The following is a 14,725-nucleotide window of genomic DNA, read 5'->3' on the forward strand; positions in this document are numbered from 1 at the left end:
ACATTTCGCAGTCAAAAGTGCTCCGAAGACACCCGCACAGTAGAAATGGAAAGCACAGATAGGTCATGTTAAATTTAGCATAGCCGCCTATGGAAAGATAAAAAAAGGTAGGTGAAGTTAGCGTCAATTATGGTGTGCAGCTGAACATAGTGCCTGACATAAAAGCAACCCTGTACAAATGATGAACCTGTTCTTATGCTTGCTTTTGTTCACTCTAGGTTTTGAGAATACAATGTGATTTGCTTATAGAATGAAACTCAGGTTGGCCTGGACATATTTCAAAGCTGGCACTAAGTGTCACCTATTAGAATACCAGTGATCTCTACAGACTGGAAAGATGAGGGGCTCCCACCTGGGTGCAGTGGTCATAGGTGGGGGCTCATTATACTGAATGGATGCTGTGAGGTCTGGGGTATCTCCCTGTACCCAGAAATGCCACATTAATGTGTGGAGGACTCTGTTCAGAGCCACAGAAGAAGTAGGCCTGCAGCCCACCTTCCCTGAGCTCTCTAGTCCTCTACGTTTGTGTGATCTGATGGTAGAAGCTGATTTTCCCCTTAAGAAATAATGTGTGGCGCACGCCTTCAATCCCAGCACTGGGAGTCAGAGGCAGGCAGATTTCTGAGTTCAAGAACAGCCTGGTCTACAGAATGAGTTCCAGGACAGCCAGGGCTACACAGAGAAACCCTGTCTCAAAAAACAAAACAAAACAAAAGAAAGAAAGAACATGTGAAGGCCTTACTTGTCCAACCCTTTTCTGGCTCAGGGAAGTTCTTTTTTTTTTTTTTTTTTATTATTATATGTAAGTACACTGTAGCTGTCTTCAGACACTCTAGAAGAGGGAGTCAGATCTCGTTATGGATGGTTGTGAGCCACCATGTGGTTGCTGGGATTTGAACTCTGGACCTTCGGAAGAGTAGTCGGGTGCTCTTACCAACTGAGCCATCTCACCAGCCCCAGGGAAGTTCTGATATGACTGAGACCCATCTTTCCAGGCTGTGGAGTTGAAGACAGAAGAGTTCAACTTTCAGGAACAAACTGTTGCAGATACCAGGAATGGTAAAAGAGTCACAAGGCATCTCCCATTCTGTGGGCGTGATTTTGTCACATGGAGGCTCTGGGAGTGTCTCAGAGCGTCCACGGTCTGGGTAAAGTCACCACATCTACCTGAAGATGCCACTAACAAATCACCAATGGTCCCAAGATCCGGTGACATGGGGAAATTCTTTTCCCGGTAAAAGTACACATTGGTGAAAAACAATGTCATTCAAACACACAGATTTAGGGCTGGGCGTGGTGGCACATGCCTTTAATCCCAGCACTCTGGAGACAGAGGCAGGTGAGTTCAAGACCACCCTGAGTTCCAGGACAGCCAGAGCTTCACAGAGAGACCCTGTCTTGAAAAACCAAACCAACAAACAAAAAATGAAAATCCATTGGTTTGCCACTCTCTGGAATAGAAGTGAGTGTGTGGGAATGAGGCAGGATGGGACTAAAACCAAAAATTATGAGGCTGCTGGAAGAACTGGGGTGTGCTGGTCCAAGCCCAAGTGGTCCAGAGACCCAGGGCAGCCTGCCCCTGGTCCTTTCGGGAAGGGCCTTCAGCATTAGCCACTGGGGTATTGTGGAGGCTGGAAAGTGATCCAGGCCTCTCTCCTCTTTTCTGAATAAGAAAGCACCTAATGCCAGGAAGGGGCTCCTGGGTCTCTATGGGAGCCTGGCTGCAGTCAGAAAAGCCTGGCACTCCTGACCCTAGCCCAGGTTTCCTCTCCCCTGCAGTCACCTGATGGCAGCCTAGCCTGGCCTCCAACTTTCTCTCCTCTTCTGCGTTTTGGGAGTACATTATGCCAGGCAGGTGTCAGAACACTAATGCAGCAGTTCCCCCCCACCCCCAGGAATATCCTTACTGTTTCCTGTGATAAGTGAAGGCATACAGTCGTAGCCTTTTACAGCCCAGGTCTGCAGTGGTCAACCCTGAACGTGCTGGCCCCCTGCAGCAAGCAGTCTTTGTATGGAGAAAGCCCGTGCTAGCTCTGATCTTACTCTCCCCAGCTCCCCACCCTCAGCATGGAAACTCATTCTTAGTCCAGCCTTGTGGATTTTCCAACCTTGGGTTGGAGCCTCAGAGTTACATGGAGGGGTATGTGTGTGTGTGTGTGTGGTGTGTGTGTGTTGGGTGAGTGTGTGTGAGTGGATGTGTATGTGGTGTGTGTGCTATGTGTGTGGTGTGTGTGGTGGTGTGTGTGTGGTGGTATGTGTGGTGTGTGTGATGGTGGTAATGGTATGTGTATGTGGTGTGTGTGCTATGTGTGTGGTGTGGTGTGTGTGTGTTGGTATGTGGTGTGTGTGTGTGATGGTGATGGTGGTAGTGGTATGTGTGTGTGGTGTGTGTGCAGGAGTAGGGGTTATGGTGGCGACAGCAGCAATAATGTCGTGGTCTTTGCCCAGAAAAGCTTCCCAGACTTCTCTTTAATCCAAGGTGGTTTCTGCAGGGGGAACTAAGATTTGGTAGGTTCACCCACATGTCCAGTGTGTGTCTAACCACTACTTGGCCTTACAGTTCTTACTCCCGAGGTAAAATGATCTTGTGACCCTGGGCCCTTGGCTACACTCAGACCACATCCCTGAATTCTCTGGCCTGAGCCATGTGTGGAGCCTGTCTCTATGCCCTGCTGCCTGCCCTCCTTTCTACCCCTCCACTCTGTCCTCTCTTTATGCCTCTCCCTCCCTCCTCTCTTGGCAAGCAGACTGCAATCCAAACTTGTTATTAACTTCTCCCCTGCAGTTGTCCCAGGGCCCTTCCAAGTTAAATATTACTCATGGAGATGGGAGCCTGCCGAGCAGCGCTAAGCCTGGACGTGGACTAGTCTCTGAGAGGTGCTGGGTGGAGGCAGATGCCAGTCCTGAAGCCTTGGAAGACCCCGGGACTGTTGGTCGTGAAGCAAGGGGGTACACCCAGATCCTTCAGCCTCTGTCCTCCTCTTTGAGCTGCTAAGGTGCCTGTTTGATGAACCCCCGCCCTCCGTTCTGCAGATCCTGCAGGTCGGTGGGCAGTGGTTCCATGGGCAAAGGAGGAGGAGCCAGCCAGGGGCCCCAGAGGGGCTTGAGCTGGCCAGATGAAGGCTTTCCCCTTAGCTGCCCATTCTAGCCTCATGCCAGGATAGGGGCAGAGCTGGGAACAAAATGTTCAGGAAAAACAGCTTTGTCCGCCTCACATAATTTCTCCATTACCCCTTGGTTTTCCTGACAGGAAAGTGGATGCATGAGGGTGTGTTGGTTCAAGTACCTTGGAAGCCCCAGTAACTGGTAGGCCTGGGGACCTGACTCCCACTCTCTCCACTCACCCTGTCCACTAAGGCTATGGTTTGGGGAAGTGAAGTCCAATATGGTGCTCACTCAGACCCAGGTCTCCCAGGGAGTAAAACTATATTGACTGACTAACCAACTCATATTTCCTTCTTGACCACCCTGCCTCCCATTCCCCTGCATGAGCCACACAGGGACCAAATACTCCCCTGCCTCAATGTCTTTATGTCTGCTATTGTGCCTACCTGGAATGCCCACTCTTCACCCATTTTGGAGCATGGGCCAGATGAACTTAGGAATGAACCTTCCACCCCGGACTCAACACCCCAATCCTTCTAACTCCACATTCTGACCTGGTCTGGGGTCTACCCAAAGGATCAATATCAAGACTCAGGTGGAACAGGCTCAGTACACCTAGGGTAGAAGAGAAGAACTGGACAGGACAGTATGACCCAGGAGGCCTCGCATAAAAGCCCCAAACTGACAGGTTACCCACAGGGTTGATGAAGCGTGACCCTGTATTTCATCCTGGAAGCGTTCATCTGTGAACCCGACACCCGCAATAGGAAGCCCCTTTCTCTGCTCACTGCTCCCCAGGAGTCTCTGGCCTCCTTCCTGTCTGATGTCTAGAGAGAGGCTGGAGTGGGCACTCTCTCAGACAAACCACAAATGTGAAGCTCCTCCTTCACATTAGCCACTTCTACTCCTGAGAGTCGAACCACCTGGCTCAGCTACCCAGACCCTCACTGGCTCTCTAAGCCTGTCTCAAGAGGCCTCTTCCCTGGCACTTCACCTTGGATACAGCCTTAGGACAGGGCTCCCGAGCACCAGGCTGGCTGGAAAGACCCACCAGCTGAACACTCCGCACACCTGGTTGGTGACTAGGTTTGTGTGGGGCTCTGGAGACCGCCACCCACCTGCCTGTCTCCTGCCCAGACCTGTGGTTGTGCCTGTCGATGTCAGATAGAGGCGAGTTGGGACTTCATACCTGGAATCAGGCAGGAATGTGAGTCTAGAAACCACTTCTTTCAATCCCTCCCTGGCTCCCTCAGGATTGTCTTCTATCAGGGTGCAGCAGGACCCCACACTAGGGCTCTAACGGTGAATCTTACAGCTGTGTTGGCTACTTTTCTAGTTTCCTAACCCTGATTTTGGTGGTAAGGATAGATTAGGGGTCAGTCAGAACCATGAGGGCTGCAGGAGAGAGCAAGCAAGCCCTGTTTTGGGGGTCCTCAGGGGAGGTGGTAGGAAACACGACTAGAGTGAGTGGGGCTCTTGGATTGACAAAGCCCCTCTGGGTACAGAGAGGGATGCAGAACTCTCGGACTGTCCATTCTTTTTATTTACTTTTTGAGAGAGGGTATTGTGTAGCTCAGACTGGCTTCAAACTCACTATAAAGCCAAAGACAATTTTGAGCTTCTGATCTTCCTGTCTCTACCTCCTGAGAGCTGGGATTATAGGCTCATGCCACCAAACCCGCTTTACAAGGTGCTGGGGATGAAACCAGCGCTTCATCCCCAGCCTTCATGATAGGCCAGTCCTCACCTACACATCCACAGCCCCCAGGCACAGGAAAGCCGTCTCAGTTCCTTCAGTAAATGTCTGAGCCATAGTAAGACATGATGTTCTTTCTATTCCTACAGGGAACAGAGAAGGCAAGAGGTCTACTTTCTTACCCTATCTGGATCACAGGGGTCCCTGTTCTCAGTCTGGCCTGAGAGGGCTTCAGCTTGGGAAAATGGTAGCCCTTGACAGAGGCAGGCTGACTATGGGAGACCTGGGCTGTGAGGAGAGCCTGGCCAGGGCCTAGAGCTGGGATGGGGCCCTGCAGGGTGACCTGTTTTTCCCCTCTCTTGAGGGGGTTGAATGTACATGTGCACCCCTGCAAGCTCCTGGCAGGCCAGCTAGTAGGCTGTTTCCCACTCTGGCTTCCCACAAGTCTGTGGGCTCCTCAGCCCCCCGCTGAAGTAGCTGCCTCTCTTGGGAACTGGCTTCTGATGCAGGGGCCATGGGGAGCTTCCCAGGCCAGACAGACTGCAGGCTGGCGCCGGCCAGCCCCTTCCTCTCCAGCCACTAGGGCCTGCGGCAGCTCAGTAGAACAGGGCAGCCGGCATGGCAGAGAGCCCAGAGTGGGAGGGCGGCTGCTTCTGGGTCACCTCCCCTGGGCCGGTGCCCTCTGCCAAGGGGCTCTGGCAGAACCACTCCAAGGGGCATGGAGAAGGATGGACGCTTTCCACCCGGGCCCCAACTATTGGGCCAGCAGGAAGTAGAGAGATCCAGCTGTGGTCCACAGCCCTTGGAGTCTTGGCTTGGGGCTGCTCTGTGGGGGCACAGAACGGGGCCCAGGGAAGCCTTGCAGCCCCTGGGCCCCAAGCAGCAGCGCCTAGAGGCCTGGGCGGCAGGAAAGGGAAAGGTGACGTCATTGCCGCCTGGAATCTGCTGTTTGGAGGCGTCGCCATGGAGACCGGAAGGCTCAGGGTGGGTAAAAATAGCAAACCCAAGAGGGTGTAAGTTCCAAGAATCAGAGTCTGAAAAGAGAAAGGAATACAAGTTCTCGTTGCTCACGAGGACAGAGACTCCATCCTGGAAACTAATGAGAGGGGCCATGGTACTTCCAGGCCTCTGTCACCCACCGGGCTTGTGATCTAGGTGTCTCTGGTACTATTAGGAGGTTGTCTCCTCTCAGGATATGGTATGAGATAGTCTCCCAGCTGGGGACATCTGCAGGCATATGGCCTCTGCTGGGACATAGAAAGCTGCTCCACTGGGGTGTCTCTTCCTCAGAAAGGGGAAGTGGCCAGCCTGCTGGAGGAGCTCAGCTTCCTGCTCCTTAAGGCTGAACTCTGGCCTCAGGCAGACTCTGCAGGGTTGGGGGGAGAGAGAGAGAGAGAGAGAGAGAGAGAGAGAGAGAGAGAGAGAGAGAGCGAGCTTTTTGGCTTGGGCCCAAGTGCCCTTTTTCTGCCCTGTTGCAGCAAGGAAAAATGGCTATATGAGAAAAACACCCTTTCCTTGCATGATCCAGGATTTCCCTCTGGAACAAGCTGGGATAGGGCCCAGCTCTCAGAAATATCCAGTGCAAACTGTTTGCATGTCTCTGTAGTTGTGTTCCCACTCCCCAGGGTGTGTGTGTGTGTGTGTCTGCTGTGTGTCCTTACAGATCCCCTCAAGTCCCAGGCCACAGAAATGCAGCAGTGGGGTTGAAGGAGCAAGCATGAACGGATTCCCTGCATCTCTGGGCTGGACCACAGGAATCAGCAAGTAGTCTTAGCACCCAAGGGCTCCTCCCCAAGCAGCCGCTTTCCAGAGTCCCAGAGGAACCTAAGGCCAAAGTAGAATCTAGTTGCTGACTAGGTAGCACTGAGCTTGAGGCCCTAGGACAACTTAGTTGCTCTGAAATGGACCAAGAAGCTTCCGGGAGGAGTGGCAGAGACAAAAGTCTGTCCTGTGGTGCGTGGCTATCTGCTGTCCTGGAAGCCCGGAGTTCGGCTTCCTTCCTCACCCCCTCCCTTACTTCCCCCATGCCTCCTCCCTCTCTTCTTTCTTCTGTATCTCTACTCTGAGCTCCCTGTCCTGGGCATCTGGGTTCCTGTGTCCTTCATGCAAATACTACTGTTTTCTGATGGCAAGAGGGCCCCTTAGGCAGGAGTAGGGGCACCCCCTTCCTTCCCTGAACAGGGTCTGTCCTTTCATGCCCAGACCTCCCTTGGCTTGGCAGTTGGTGGCTGAGGAGGGCGAGGGTAAATGGAGCCCCACGAAGGGGGAGCTGTTCCCCCAAGAAATAGCTCGAATGCCTTATGTAACGCGTGAGCTCACTGCAAGGGCCTGCCAGAAATGACGGCACGAGGGCGGGCTGGCGGGAGGGGGCCTGCTCAGGAACCAAGTGTGGCTCAGATTTACGAGGAGGCCCTGTTTCCAGGAGAGAGGGGCCTGGGGCCTGTACAGGGAGGAGGATGCTACACCAACCCAGGGGTGTGAGGGCAGCAGAGCTACAAGCTGAGTCTATGGAAGGCAAGAAGGAACCCAGAGCCTGAATGGGATGAGGCGCTGGTATTCTGGCTGGCCTGGGATGTAGGGTGTGTCGGGTGGATGTGATGGTTGATCACCAAGCAGTCACAGACCCAAGTCTTCCCTGCTGCCCCCACCAGCCTGGTGCCAGAAGGACTGTGATTCAGAGAAAAGGGTTCCTCCTAAGTTACCCAGGGCCTTCCAATGGAGAAGCTCCAGAGGGTGTAGAGGGGTAGCAGGCAGCAGAGCAAGCGTGAGCTTGCTCCTAAGCCCAGCCACCCTGTGACTCCTGACCCTCCTCCACCCCACAGGGTCCTAAACCAGGGCACAGGCTTGCTCTAAGAGTGGCTCTAGTGGGACTGGATTCCAAGACCAATAGCTGCTCACCCCACTTTTCCTCTCTTATGGCTTTTTCTGCCTCTCTGGGGCCATGCGCAGCATTACCTGCCTCCTGTAGCAAGCAGGTCTACAACCCAGGTGTACATATAAGATGGGGTCAGGACAGCATCTTAGTGATCATCCTCTGAAGGGATTTTAGGTCCCAAGATGGAGGGTGCTTCAAAGAGGCTGTGTTAGCAGGCATTGGTGCTTCCTTGGGACCTGGGTGATCATAGGCTCAGTGTTAGTCACATAGAAGTCCTCTTCCAGAGCAGGCCCGAACAACCACCTTTTTTTTTTTTAATTATTTATTTATCTTAGGTATATGTATACACTGTAGCTGGGAATTGAACTCAGGATCTCTGGAAGAGCAGTCAGTGCTCTTAACCGCTGAGCCATCTCCCCAGCCCTCTGAACAACCACCTTACTTTAGGAACTTCTGCTGGGACATTGAACTACTTCCTAGGATGTAGTGAGAGTCTCTTATCTGCTCACAGCTTAGAAAGCCAGCAGACCCTGACAATAAGAGGCAAAGTGAGGGGACACGGTTCATGAGGGACCTGGCTCATCAGCCTGTTCGGAGGCTAAATTTTGAGAGGTAGGCAGCCCCTGGGGAGGATCTGAGGAGCTGATTTGTAGGTCTGCAAGAGGAGAGTGGAAAGTTGGGGCTGCCTAGGTGCTCAGCATGGGACTGACCCACAAAGGGGAGAAGCAAGAAGGAAGAGAGGAAGGTGTTGGGGCTCACATGAAGACTTGGTCTGGGCCCGAAGGCTAAACTCCCTCTACTTAAGAGAAAGATCTCAGGGCCTGACCTGAGTGCTGGGAGGTATGACACGTATATTTCATGCGTAAAAGTCTGGGTGAGAGTCTGCCGTAGAGTCTCCTCAAGGCCTCTGGGGTCTGACCCTGAAATTATTTCCTGCCCTGTACCCTCTTGGTGGTGGTGGTGGTGTGTGAGCCCTGTAAGCCAACACACCTTGACTGCTCAGCCCCTTACCAGTTAGTATCTTCGAATGCTTAGTGTGCTGTATGGACATTAACACTACCCTTTGAGCCTCAAGATGAAATAAATCTGCCACCAGGGCGGGTGATCTTGTGGCACATGAAGTTCTACCATGATTCCCAACAACACTGTAGCTTTGGGGCCTGGGAGAGGCATTGAGAAGTGGCCTTAACTGTTGGAGAAGCAGACTAAACCTTTAAGTGACAGGGAACAGTGCTGTTGCTGCCCACGTGTCAGGCACTGCAACAGCAAAGGGAGCCCTGAGGATGACAGGGATGAGGGATGCACTGTTTCTGCCATGATCCCTGCCCCCTCTGCCCTGCAGCCCTGGGCCTTGGGCCTTCATGTTTTACACATGAACCCTTTAGCTACTTGGGACCACAGCTTTAGCCTTAGGGCTCAGGCCTGGCAGAATGCTGCAGGCCATGGGCATGCGGCGGCTGTGCTGTGATCAGCTCAGTGTGTCTGGAGCCTAAGGCAGGCGATTGCCAGCTAGGTGCACATTCCAGAGCAGCACAGCATGCTTCAAGGGGCAGGGTCCAGGAGGCTCTGGTGGGACTGTAGGATAGGGTGTTAGTATATGTTCTCCTCCAGGCTCCATGTGTAGCTCCTCCAGCCTGGCCTTTGGTGGAATGCCACACTGCCCGTTCATAGGCGTTGGATATATCATCAGCTCCAGGGTCTAAGCTGCTCAGGATGGGAGCTCTCTCATTTCCTGATGCTGCACCCTCAGCCTTAGAACTCTGTATTGGGCAAATGGGTTGGATAGGGGTCTTCCACAAGAGAAGGGCCCAGGAGCTCACCCTGCCTCTCCAGCCTAGGTCCGAGATCAATGGGCTCCTGAGTTTGGCCATTGTCCTCTGGGGGGCCTCAGAGGGTGGTGGCCTCATGGTTGCCCTTTCTAGGTTGGAAAACAGGCACACTTGTTTGACACAGGAAAGAGGCCCTGCTTTCCTTCTTTCCACCTGCAGGATGTTGAGGATCAGAGATTACTGGAGGTAGAAGGGGGCAGGACTTGAGCCCAGTGCTGACTGGGTGGTCAGTGGTGATCAGCTACTGCAGAATTAGCCGCTGCTACGGCATGCTGGGATCACCCTCTAGCTCCCACAGATCACAAGCACCCATAGATACAACACTAGGACAAGCCCTCTGTCCTCACTTCCTGTGTGTTGGAGGCAGATCAACTTGCCTGTGGGATGCTGGAACCCACAAAATGACCCCAAGCTCGCTCTGGTTCCAGGATGATCCCAAGGGAGACAGGCATGTACCTAAGACCACCCAGAACAAGTGACCCTGTATGGACAAGGTGGCTGACCCCTACAGAAATTCCCATTGTGGGGGACGTTCCTCTTGGGTAGAATAGTCAAGGGAGAAACAACAGAGAAGATCAACAAAACCAAAAGTGTCTTCTTTAAAAAACAAAAACAAAACAAAAAACCCAACAGCTAGAAAATACAGGTTTATGCAAAGAAGAAAATTTGAAATACCAATGGCTCCTTCACTCTACAAAACCCACTTTCTTGGTCTTTTTGTCTGTAAAATGAAAGCTGTAAAGTTTCTAAGTACAAGACTGGGTCATTCCTCAAATGCCTGGCTAACATGCAATACCTCGAGTCTGATCTCTAGCACCACACAGGCACATAAAATCAAAGTGCCGTGATTTCATTTTAAAACATTTTATGGGGGCTAGAGAGTTTGCTACTCAACGAAGAGCACGTGTTGCTGGTGCAGAGGACCTGGACTCTATTTGGAGAACACACAAAGACGCTCACAACTATCTGTTAACTCCAGTCTCTCTCATGGGGCCTGATGCCCACACACACAAAATAATAAAATAAATAACCCACAAAATGTTAAAAATTATTATTTCCATTTTACTTCTTCTTCCTGCCCCACATACTTCTGAGGATAGACCCCAGAACCTTGCATACCCTGGGGAAACACTCTACCACTATGATGCACCCCAAATCCTCCTTTCTCCTTTTATTTTGAGACAGGATCTCACCACGTTGCCTGTATTGTTCTTGAGCCCCATGGAGCTCCTGAACTTTTAATTCTCCTGTCTCTACTTCCCAAGTAGCTAGGACTCAACCAGCCTCCAGCTTCATTGTTTAGCAGATGACATCTTCACAGTACATTTTGTGTTTCGTCTTGCTCCAAACTAAAATGGTTCTTTTATGTGGGACTGTGAGCTCATTTTCCTTCTTAAATTTTTTTTAGTTTGCTTGTTTGTTTTTATTAAGTTGCATTTATTTATTTTAAGTGTGTGTATGTGCACGTGCATATGTGCAGGAGGTCAGAGGACAACTCTCTGCCTCCCAAGTGCTGGGATTAAAGATGTGTGCTACTTGCCCGGCAAGTGTCCAGTTTTAAACTCAGGTCATCAGCCTTGGCAGTAAGTACCTTTAGCCTCTGAGCCATCGCACTGTATTATTTGTAGCTTAAGGTTAGGATTCTTCTTTAATTATTTTTTATTTCCTTTTAATTTAATGTTTTTATCTTTAATTTTTGGCTTTTTGATACAAAGTCTCATGTAGCTGGCCTCAAACTTCAGGTCCTTCCAAATACTTGTGTTACAAAGGTATAGTATTATACCAACATTATTATTATTATTATTAATTTTAATTTTTATTTTTTGGTTTTTCGAGACAGGGTTTCTCTGTGTAGCCCTGGCTGTCCCTGGAACTCACTCTGTAGACCAGGCTGGCCTTGAACTCAGAAATCCACCTGCCTCTGCCTCTCAAGTGCTGGGATTAAAGGCATGCACCACCACACTTGGCTCTATTTTTTTTTTTTTTTTTTTTAGAGAGAGAGTCTCACTGTGTAGTAGACTAGTGTTGAACTCACAGAGGTCTGCCTGCCTTTGGCTCCTGAATAGGATTAAAGGAATTCACCACATTCAGCCTGTTTTATTCTTGCTAGTATTGGGGATTTGACCCCTGGCTTTGCACATGATAGGCAAGCACTCTTCCATTGAACTATATCTCCAGTCCGTTTATCTAATTTTTACCAATGAAATACAGATACGTAAAAGGACAAAAAAAAAAAAAAAAAAAAAAAAAAGCCGACGAGAAGGCTCACTGGGTAAAGGGGCTTGCTGCCAAGTCTGATGACCCGAGTTTGACCTCTGAGACTCACATGGTGGAAACAGACTCCTGAGAGTGATCTCTGACCTCCACGTGTGAGCCTTGGCATGTGCACACAATAAGAATGAAAGAAACTCTCCTATATATTTGAAAGCCCCAAAGTTAGGATAGTTAGTTACAAGATGTAGTGTAAATCTCTTTTAGACCTTTCCCCCGCGTCTTCCAATTTCCTTAATCAGCTTCCTTCAATCTTTTCAAACATTTTTGTCTGACCACTCTCTGTATTTCTAAATTATGAGTCTCTTTCTGTCCCACGTCTAGCTACTAAGGTGTGGTAAGATATAACTGAAGATGAGGGTCTGTTTGTTTGTGTATGTGTTTTGTTTTGTTTTGTTTCTGAGATGGTTTTCCTCTGTAGCCTCGGCTGTCCTGGAACTTCCTTTGTAGACCAGACCTCACCTGCCTCCTGAGTGCAGGGATTAAAGTGTGAGCCACTATAGTTACCCAATACTCTCCGCCTACCTTGCTTTCTCTTTTCTCTTCCCAAAGGAGGAATTTCATAATTTCTTGTTAAGTCATTTATACCACTATAACTATGTAAATATTATTCACAACTGAGCCAAGTAGTAAACTCTGCTTGTATTTTTCTCTTTGTTTTTTCCTGAAGTTAGTATTCTCTTTGCTTTCTTTTTTTAAATCCCCTGAGTTTTCTCCAGATCCAAGGTAATTTCTCTTATATCTTCCAACAAGCTCTCCACCCAGTTTGAGACAACTAGATGCATCCTGTTTGGTTCCATATTTTCTTGGTTCCTTCTATCCTCTCTATCGGTCCGAGCTGATTATCCTCAGACAGCCCTTTCTTAACTCTTGTCTTGACAGAAGTCCAGTCCCAGCTACTCTCTCAGAACAGACACTTGACCTTGCTCTGTCCCACTCTGGGCTTAATCCCTATCCTTCAGTGGATGGAATCTTCCCCAGGACTCAGTCTGGTCTTCATTCTTACAACTGTGGCTTGAGTAGGTCCCGTGCTTATCTCTACCTCTCCTTGTCCATTTTTGTTGAATGTTTAAACAGCACATTTTCCTCCTGGTGTATTTATTTTTGTATTTGTGCTTAGACTGAGAAGGGAACCTTGTACTGTCTTGGCTAAGTTGTAGCACATGCTCTGGTGCCCTCTCTGTTTCCACAGGATCCATAGGAGGACCTCCTCTAGCCTCTCTAGACTGTTCTGTTGTTCATACGCACTCGGCAGAGATGAAGAACTCAGCCTGCCTCACACAATAAGGTTTGTACTCTGACACCATCTCAGACTTACACATATGCTGCAAGAGTAACTCATGAGTCCATCTCTCTGACACTCAGTGGCTAACATGGCACTTCTCCATACCTCAAGGACGATTTTTTTGTAATACCCTAACAGGGCCATCCAAAGCAGGTCATGTTGGGACTGAGATATGATCCAGGTTGTCCCAGTAGTGCCTTTTGTTGTGACAAGATAGGTCAACCTGTCTGGAGCCCATGGTTGACTGAAATGTCATTGTCTCTTTATCCTGGTGAGCCTTCAGCGTGCCAGGTCTTTCCCTGTCTGCAGTGGCTCTGATGGCTATAAAGGCTCCTGCTGAGGCTTCCAGGGAGAGTGCCCAGGTCTGTGTTTGATGTCTCATTGCTGACTACCTGTCATAGTTAGATGTAGGTCATGAGTCTTGGAGATAGTGACAGAGGTGGGTGCAGGGTCTGCTCACACTGAGAGGTGGGGCAGTGATTTATTATCACTCATGATATCTACTCTGGTGGCTCTGTTAAAATAGTAGCTTCCGGAATCTCTACTGGGAAATTACTACTCTTTTCCCTGTGTAACAAATAAGCGGGTTGAGGGGGGGGGGAATGCTTTTAAATAGGCAAATGGTTCTCATTTAGCCTTTAACTATTACATTTTAGTAAATATTAAATGTGTATGAACTTGTGATTTCTTATCTTACTCTGTGATTACTACCCATCCCTGTTATTCATTACACCATCTGACCTGGCTAAGGGGAGCTCTCGAAAATCCTCTCTGTGTCCCCTGTGCATGCCTTCATTCTCGCCTGTCCCAGGCTTACCTGCTTCTCCCTGTTTCTCCCCAGGGTCTTTTCTGGGAGACTGGACTGCAGAAGCCGAGGTCTGTGCCTTGCATTGTCTCTGATGCTCAGAGTGCCTCCTCCAGTGGGTAAAGCCAGGAGTGATGGGCATGTTTGTGCAAACACATGTTTACAGGTATGATGGGAAGTCACACGGTATCAACCCATAACCCATGGTTCCTTTCCTTCTTTCTCTTTATATTCTTTAATTTCTAAGTTAGCATATAGTTTCATTCTAGCATTTTCATACACAGGTAATTCTCCTTTCCCATCAGTCCCAGGCCCCAGCTGACACTTGTCCAGGAAGATCAGCAAGTGTGCACATATGGAAGGGATGCCAGCATTTGACCAGCTGTCTAAGCACACCAGTATGGCAAGGTCCAGGCGGTGAGCTTGGTGGGCCTGGTGAAGTTGGGTCCCTGCTACTGCCTGCATGCTGAAGGTTCTCTAGGCAGGCACCAAGCCTCCAATTCTTCAGCCGACATGACTGTGCCTAAGGCCTAGATGCTCCATTTACCCTCATGGAGGCCTGGCCCATCGCATGGCCAGGACAGCTGTGGGAGGGGTTGAAGGAAGAAAGCCAGCAGGTGGAAAAACCTCCATTGAGCTCGGGGAGCCCATGGAGCCTTGCTAGCTCTATCTGTCACAGCTGCCCTGACCCTGTGGATCCGGCTGCTTCAGAAACCCAGTCCTCTTGAATGGAGGGGAAACCTCTGAGTTTGTTGAGTTTGGAAGCCAGAGAAGCCAGCCTGAGACCCTTCTTGTTTTCTAGGGCTCTTTACTCCTTCCTATATGCCCTTTAGTGACAAGTACCTTTATGTTGTACCTG

This window comes from Mus caroli, unplaced genomic scaffold (assembly GCF_978045245.1).
Source record: "Mus caroli unplaced genomic scaffold, Mus_caroli_1 scaffold_6, whole genome shotgun sequence".
In the NCBI taxonomy this organism is placed as follows: Eukaryota; Metazoa; Chordata; class Mammalia; order Rodentia; family Muridae; genus Mus; species Mus caroli.